The sequence below is a fragment of the Zalophus californianus genome, chromosome 12, assembly GCF_009762305.2.
Source record: "Zalophus californianus isolate mZalCal1 chromosome 12, mZalCal1.pri.v2, whole genome shotgun sequence".
In the NCBI taxonomy this organism is placed as follows: domain Eukaryota; kingdom Metazoa; phylum Chordata; class Mammalia; order Carnivora; family Otariidae; genus Zalophus; species Zalophus californianus.
In genome coordinates this window covers 95275724-95284673 of record NC_045606.1, presented here as the reverse complement: position 1 = coordinate 95284673, position 8950 = coordinate 95275724, and the positions used below count along the sequence as shown (strand labels likewise).

General features: G+C 36.9%; 1 pseudogene; it reads right to left on the bottom strand.

Annotated features, from left to right (window-relative positions):
• Positions 1–6506: 6506 nt before the first annotated feature.
• On the bottom strand, positions 6507–7383 carry LOC113911472 (annotated as a pseudogene).
• Between the last annotated feature and the right edge of the window lie 1567 nt (positions 7384–8950).

Here is an 8950-nt window from a genome sequence, read left to right as displayed (position 1 = left end):
TAGTTCTGCTAATTCAAAGTTCTTATCCCCAAAGTGGGTTTATAAGATCTGTGTCTCCCTAATATCTAATAAATGGGTGCCTACAGAGCCTGTGCTGCCACCTCTGAGGGGAGTAAATTCTTCCAAGAAGGTGCATATTTTCATCTACTGAAGAATCAGACTGGGATGTAAAGCAGTGAGATTATCATAATGACGCTGGTGTTGATTTAACTTGTATTGTGTTTCAGGACCTCAGATATATATTTTACACATACCATTTTAATATGTTATCTCCATGTTATAAATGTGGACTATGAAGTTAGAGAAATATATAAATTGTCCACAGTCTTTCAACCACGAGCACCAAGAATAGTACAGATACTAAATTCTTTGTTCTAAACTACTGAAGATACACTCATTTTCAAAAGTTCTTCAAGTGATCCCTCAGAAAGCCTTCACCTGCTTTCCTCAACCCTTATGAACTCTTACTGGTTTTGTAATTCTTCCAGAATTCCCACTCATATTTCCCTGGTATGACTCATAACCTCAGAAGAGAATGATTTCTTTCTGTCTCTTGCTGTACGATTCTTCAGATTACAATCTATATGAATCTAATCTCAAAAATGTTCTCAAAATGTTTTTATTGTCTTGTAGTTCTAGGATTGTTGCTCCAGTGTTGTTCCACTGGGCAGGTCATATAAGAAGGTGTCCACGTTATTTTTAATTTATCTTAGCACATTTACATCCACATAAGGCATAAACAGGATAGGCAAGAAATGCAAATTAGTTCTTTCAAATAGGTTTTATGAGCGGAAAGCAAAACAGGAAAATTAGGTGACCTGTTGGTTGAGATAGATGAATCAGAGACGTAGAATTAGTGTGACACAGTAGCACATTAACTTCTTGAATTATTTGGTAATAATAATCAAATGAGAATATATATTTTTTATAATTCATCATTGAAGTTTTGAGAGTTAAATTCTTTGTTAATCGTAGGTGCATCTCTGGGGCATCTGTAGACAGAATAATGCACCGCCCCCCAAGATGTCGACATCCAAATTCCAGGAATTTCGTTAAAGATCGGGAAATACAGAGATTATCATGCATTATTCACAGGGGCCACTATAATCACAGGAGTCCTTGTAGGAGGGAAGCTGGAGGTCAGAGAGGAAGAAAACATGCTATGCTGCTGGCTCTGAGAGTGGAACCAAAGAATGTAGGCAGACTGGAAAATTCAAAGGACAGACAAGGAAATAAATTGTTCCCTGGAGCCTCCAAAAAGAACACAATCCTGCAGACATTTCAGACTTAGGACCTTTAGAATTATGGATATATGTTCGTGTTGTTTTAAGACACTAAGTTTGTGGTAATAGTTTCAGTGGTAATAATAAAGTGATATAGGAATGATCATGCTTTATTTTCAGTATTGTTACAAAATTAATCCATTTCTGACTTCTGTGGGCACCCCAATAAAAATTCAAAGAGAAATTGGTGATTTCTGTTTTTTATTTGAGCATATAAAAGAGCAGGGAAGTCATCAGTCCTGTCTTCAGAGAAGAAAAAAATCTGAACATATCAAAAACCAAAAACTCGTCATTAAAAAATTAATAAGCTGCATTTCAATAAAATTAAAAAGTTGTGCCCTGTGAAAGACACTGTTAAGAATATGAAAAGTCAAGCCTTAGACTGGAGAAGACCTTTGCACATATAGGAAAAATGAGGAACTTTATTCATAAGTATCTAAACTTAAAAGTTCTAAAGATGTCCTTTAATAGGTAGACAAACAAGCTGTGGTACATCCACACAATGAAATATTATTCAACAATAGAAGAAAGGTCCTATAACACCACAGAAAACATGGAGAAACCTTAAAAGCATATTTCCTTGTGAAGGAAGCCAATCTGAAATGGCTACATACTGTATGGTTTCAACGATATGACATTCTGGAAAAGGTAAAACTGTGGAGATATTAGAAAGATCAGTGACTGCAGAAAGAAAAATTAAGGAATTGATCCTACTTACAACTGCACCAAAAACAGTAAAATACCTAGGAATAAGCCTATCTGAAGAGGTGAAAGACCTGTACTCTGAAAACTATAAAATACTGTGGAAAGAAATTGAAGATGACACACAGAAATGGAAAGACATCCCATGCTCATGGATTAGAAGAATATTGCCAAAATGTCTGTACTACCCAAAACAATCTACACAGTTAATGCAATCCTTACCAAAATACCACCAGCATTTTTCACAGAGCTAGAACGAAGGATCTTAAAATGTGTATGGAACCACAAAAGACCCCAAATAGCCAAAGCAACCTTGAAAAATAAAAGTAAAACTAGAGGCATCACAATTCCAGACTTAAAGCTCTATTACAAAGCTGCAATCATCAAGATAGGATGGTACTGGAACAAAAACAGACACGTAGATCAATGGAACAGAGCAGAAACCCCAGAAAGGAACCCACAACTATATGGTCAATTAATATTCGACAAAGCATGAAAGAATATCCAATGGGAAAAAGACAGTCTCTTCAACAAATGATGTGGGGCAAACTGGACAGGAACATGCAAAAGAATGAAACTGGGCCACTTTTTTACGTCATACACAAAAAATAAATTCAAAATGGATTAGAGACCTAAATATGAGACAGGAAACCATAAAACTCCTAGAGGAGAACAGACAGTAACCTCTTTGACGTTGGCCATAGCAACTTCCTTCTATATATGTCTCCTGAGGTATAGGGAAACAAAAGCAAAAATAAACTATTTTTTCATCAAAATAAAAAGCTTCTGCACAGTGAAGGAAATAATCAACAACACTAAAAGGCAACATACAGAATGGGAGAAGATATTTGCAAATGGCATGTCTGATAAAGGGTTAGTATCCAAAAGCAATAAAGAACTTATCCAACCCAACACCCAAAAAATGAGTAATCCAATTAAATGGTGAGAAGACACAAATGGACGCACAGATGGCCAACAGACCCACGAAAAGATGCTGATCATCAGGGAAATACAAATCAAAACTAAAATAAGATATCACCTCATACCTATCAGAATGGCTAAAATCAACACAAGAAACGATAGGTGTTGGCAAAGATGTGGAGAAAGGGGAACCCTCTTGCACTGTTGGTGGGAATGCAAACTGGTGCAGCCACTAGGAAAACAATATGGAGGGTCCTCAAAAAAGTTAAAAATAGAACCACTCACAGCAATTGCACTACTAGGTATTTACCCAAAAAATACAAAAATACTGATTCAAAGGGATACATGCACCCTGGTGTTTATAACAGCATTCTAGCACCATTATCTATAATAACCAAATCATGGAAACAGCCTCAGTGTCCATTAGCTGATGAATGGATAAAAATGTGGTACATACACACACACACAAATATTACTCAGCCAGCTAAAAGAATGAAATCTTGCCATTTGCAATGATGTGGATGGAGCTAGAGAGTATTACACTAAATGAAATAAGTCAGTCAGAAAGACAAATACCATAGGATTTCACTCATGTGGAATTTAAGAAACAAAACAAACGAGGAAAGGGGGAAAAAAAGAGAAAAGGAGACCAAGAAACAGACTCCTAACTGTAGAGAACTAATAGTTACCAGAGAGGAGGTGAGTAGGGAGATGGGTGAATTAGGTGATGGGGCTTAAGGAGTGCACTTGTTGGGATGAGCACCAGGTATAGGGAAGTGTTGAATCACCAAATTCTACACCTGAAACTAATATTACAGTGTATGTTAACTGTTAATTTAATAAAAACTTATAAAAAGATCAGTGGTTGCCAGGGGTTTGGGTGGAGAGAGGGAAAGATGAATAAGTAGAACACAGCAGATTTGTAGAGCAGTGAAACTATTCTGTAGATTACTGTAATGGTGGATACATGTCACTGTACATTTGTCAAAACTCATGGCATGTACAACACAGAGTGAATGCTAATGTAAACTTGGACTTCAATGAATAAAAATATATCAATATTGGCCCGTCAATTATAACAAATGTACCACATATGATGCAAGATATTAAAAATAGGAGAAACTGTGTGGGGAGGGATGAGGGAGTATATGGAACTCTCAACTTAGTACTCAATTTTTGTGTAAACCAAAAACTGCACTAAAAATAAAGTTAATTAAAAAACATTAATGACTTATCTGACAAACAATTGAATATCAAATTAAATCTGTTATTCAGGTGAAAGTCCTTAATAAAGAGAACGCTTTCAAAACTAAAGGAAATGCTTAGCTGACGACTACAGAAAAACACACTTTCTACAAAAACATTAGCCTGAGTATTGCTCACTCCTGTTTCCCAAATCCCGAGGACATTTTACCACCATGAAAGGTAAGTGATGTTAGTTATTTCAAACTTATCTCACATCTCTTGGTATCACCCCAATCCATTTTAAGACGAATTGATTAAAACACTAAAAATTTTGGTAGGAAAATTTATCCAAGAATCTCTACAGGTGAGCCAATCTTGCCATACTGGCAATTACCATAAGCCAGAAATAAATGTTAACATTAAATCAGTTTTCAATGTCTTAGCTTCCAGGCCCATTTAAACATTTTCAAATGGATTTCCATTGACTTTACCATAACTTGAAATGTGTCTTAAAATTTATATAATTCCAGTTGAATTAAAGATTTCCACAACTTTTCATCATTTACTTGGATATTATTTCAAATAGAATTCAGAGTTTCTTCATTGTTTATTTCACTGCCCTCACAATTGGTGAGATAGAAGCATATTGCTCTTCAGTATTATCTCTATTAAAATTATGGTCTTACGAAGCCAGATTGAGCACCTCTCATGATATAATCAATAAAGACAGCTTTTTGTATAGTTATCAACTGAAGCATATCTTTAATATTTTATTGCAGAAAAATACACATAAAATTTTAATGATTTTTAAATGCATAGTTCAGTGGCATTATTCACATTGTGTATCATCACCATCACCAGCATCCATCTCCAGAACTCTCTCATCCCAAATGGAAACCCTGTCCCCATTAAATAAAAATTCCCCATTCCTCCCTCCTCCAGTCCCTGTAACCACTGTTCTATTTGTTTCCATAACTATGACTGTTCTAGGCATCTTTTTTCCCTGTCAGCTTGCTAAGTGCTTGCCAATAGTTTTGAATTTTTTAGAAAACCAATTTGTATTTTCATTTTTTTCTTCTATTGAGGGTTTTTCTATTCTCTAGTTCATTTACCTCTGCCCTAATCTTTATTTCTTTCCTTCTGCTAATTTAGGATTTGATTTTTCTTCTTTTTCTAGTCCTTTGAGGTATAAAGTGGGGCTGCTGATTTGCAACTCTTGTTTTATTTTAATGTAGGAGTTTACACTATAAACTACCCTCTTAGTACTGCTTTTGCAATATCCCATTTTAGTCTGTTTTGTTTTCATTTCTCTCCAGCTAGTTTTTAATTTCTGCTCGTGGTCTCTTGGTGAATTTTTCACTTCAGTTATTGTATTCTTCAACTCCAGAATTTGTTTTGTTCTTTTTCAGTTTTTACCTCTTGGTGATATTTTTATTTTGGTCATGTATCATTTTCCTTGATTTGTTGTTTATGTTCTCTTTTATATCATTGAGCACCTACCTTTAAAATGATTATATTGGGTTCTTTGTCAGTAATTCATAAATTTGCATTTCTTTAGTGGTGGTTTCCGGAGATGAATTTTGTTCCTTTGGCCCATGGTTTCCTGGTTTCTTTGCACATCTTGTGAATTTTAGTTGAAATTTGGGCTTTTGGAAAAACAGCTACCTCTCCTAGTCTTTACTGTCTTCATGAAGAGAAGATCTTGGGCAATCTGCCCTGCTAGAAATTCTGGGGACCTCTCCAACCTTTAGTGGGGATGTAGCTTCTCTGAGCTGGTGCATGTATTTTCTCAGTTAAAGAGGTTTGCCTGCTTTTTCTCTGGAGCCTGTAAACTCTTGCTCCCCTTGGTGTTTGTCTGAGATGCTACAATATCCCTATTGACAGCAAGTTGGAATGTTTGCCTTCTCAGTGCCCCCAACATGGCCCCCAAACTGCCATTGTCATCAGTGCTCTAAATCACACCAGATGGAAAACAATCCCTCAGGCCAGGCCCTGAAAGCCAGAATGTAATACCCATGGTCCACTCATCTCCTTCCCTCCAGAGGGAAAGCAGAGTTAGGAATCTTCTGATCACACCACACTGGGCCAGGGATGGAGAGTGACTAGGGCAGGAAAAATGCCATGGATTTGCCTGATCACTCCACTGTATTTCTTCTTGGCTTTGTGCTTCTCTGGGTGCTGCAGCCTCTTAACTGGTTTTTCACAATGGCAATTGATCTATATATTATTGTCTCCATGGAAGAACGAGGACCCAGGGATTTTTATTCCCCTGCCTGGCTAATGTAACTCTGATAATTCTCATCATTGAATCATGCCTCTTCTTGGGGAATTTTCTTGAGATTTATTGCACCACCAATCACCTCTTAAGGAGAAAAGTTCCCTGATGCAAAATTCTAACTTCCTTTATATTGCCCTCTAAGCATTCCCCAGACTGTCAATGAGGGGGTTCAGCAATGGGTTGAAGAGGGTGTAAAACAGGGTAAGGATTTTCTGCTCCTTCTCACGTTGGCTATTGTCTGGAACCAAATAAACGATTATGGCTATGCCAAAGTAGAATCCAACCCCACAGAAGTGGGGGGAGTAGGTGGAAAAAGCTTTTCTGTGCCTCTCCTTTGTCTGGATCTTCAGGATGGCCCAGAAGATGTGAATGTAGGAGACCAACATCAGGGAAAGGGGCCAACTAAGATAAACTCACCACCAGTAAAGACAAAAACTTCACTGATCCAAGTACCACCACAGGCCACTTTGAGGACAGATAGGATTTCACAGAAGTGGTTCACCTCCTGGGGCCCACAGAAGGTCAACTTTATAGAATTAGATGCACGAGGGCCAGGGAAAAACCCATACGCCCAGTAGTGACAACCAGGACCATGCACACTCTCCAGTTGATGATGATGGTGTATTGGAGTGGATGGCAGATTGCCATGAACTGGTCATAGACCATCACAGCCAAAATCAGGCACTCTGCTGCAGCAAAAGTCACAAACAAAATTATTTGCATAGTGCATGAGACAAAGAAAATATTTTTTGTGGGTATTGCTAGGTTTTCCAGCATATTGGGCAAATTGCTGGAAGCATAGTGTATGTCAATGATAGCCAAATGAGAAAGGAAGAAATACATGGGGGAGTACAGTCTGAGGTCTAGCCAAATGAGTCCCAAGATCATGCCATTTGCCAGCAGGTTGAAGATATACAACAGGGAAAAGATACAGAAGAGGAGAACTTCTGTGACTTCACTGAGCTGGAATCCCACCAGGATGAATTCCGTGATCCATAATTGGTTGTCCCCCATGCCATGATAGTTTATAAAGGACTGAAGTGGGATAGAAAAGTCAGAGCTGGATATCAATGAAAATTGAAGATATTTACCTCAAAATGAACTCAAAGGAAGCTTGTATGCTTGTCCCTACTTGACTTTTTCTCTCCATTTTCTTTAGTTTAAAATTTTTTATTCTGAAGTAATTCAAACTTTCAGATCAATATCCAAAAATTAAAACAATACTACTATGTACATTTTACCAAACTGCTTTTTTTTTTAAAGATTTTATTTGTTTGACAGAGAGAGAGAGAGAGCACAAGTGGGGGGGGTTGGCAGAGAAAGAGGGAGAAGCAGGCTCCCCACTGAGATCATGACCTGAACGGAAGGCAGATGCTTTAACCGACTGAGCCACCCAGACACCCCACCAAGTTGTTTTAAAGTTTACTTTATCATTTCTTTTTTTCTATATACACCTTAATTTTTTTCTGGATCACAGGAGAGTAAAATGCTGCCACAATGCCAATTTGTCCCTAAACTTTAGTATTTTTTTCTAAGAACAAGATTCACTCATCTATCCTCAGGATAATTAAACAAAATCAGGAGATGTAATATTAACATGATTCTCTATTCTAGACACAGCATTTTCTGCCCCTCTGGTCCAAGATGTAATCCAATATCACATATTTTATCTCCTCTAATCTGAAATCACTCAGACTTTACCTTAAAACTGATATTTTTAAAGAGTATAGACTAGTTTTATGTCTCTTGATTTGGGTTTTCCATTGATTGTCCATTTTTTAGTTCAAAATATACATTTCTGATAGCATATTAAAAAGTGTCCTTCTTGGGGCGCCTGGGTGGCTCAGTCATTAAGCGTCTGCCTTTGGCTCAGGTCATGATCCTAGGGACCTGGCATCGAGCCGCATCAGGCTGTCTGCTCAGCGGGAAGCCTGCTTCTCCCTCTCCCACTCCCCCTGCTTGTGTTCCCTCTCTCGCTGTGCCTCTGTCAAATAAATAAATAAAATCTTAAAAAAAAAAGTGTCCTTCTTAATGGCTTTCATTAATAGAGATAATGTTAATTTATCCCAATTGGTGATTCTAATGTAGATCTCTTGGTTAAGGTGGTGTCTCCAGGTTATCTCCATTGTAAAATTACTCCAGAATTTAAAGCACTTTCTTACTGCTGGCTTACTAAGCTGTTCTAGCCTCATCTTGTACATTTCCCACTTCAACTTGAAATCAGTTATTTCACAAAAAAGGTCTAGTTCCTCTTAGTGAAGAATCATTTTCAAAAAAATATCTGATTTTATTAGATCATTAACAGTATTTTTATCATGCTTGTTGCCAAATTTCTAATAGCCTCATTTAATTGGTAAAGCATATAATTTGGCACACAAACTGTTAAGGGGATAATGAATTATCTGTTTAATCCTAATACATCTTTACAGACTTCTTTTGGAGAGCCAAATCTATTTTACTAAATAAATATTAAGATTAAAGAAAATGATCTTGATATTATGCAGTTGTGTATTTTAGGCAAAAAATATTATCTTGCTTAAATTTTTTTGTTTTTCTTTATATTTAGATACTCAGACTTGGT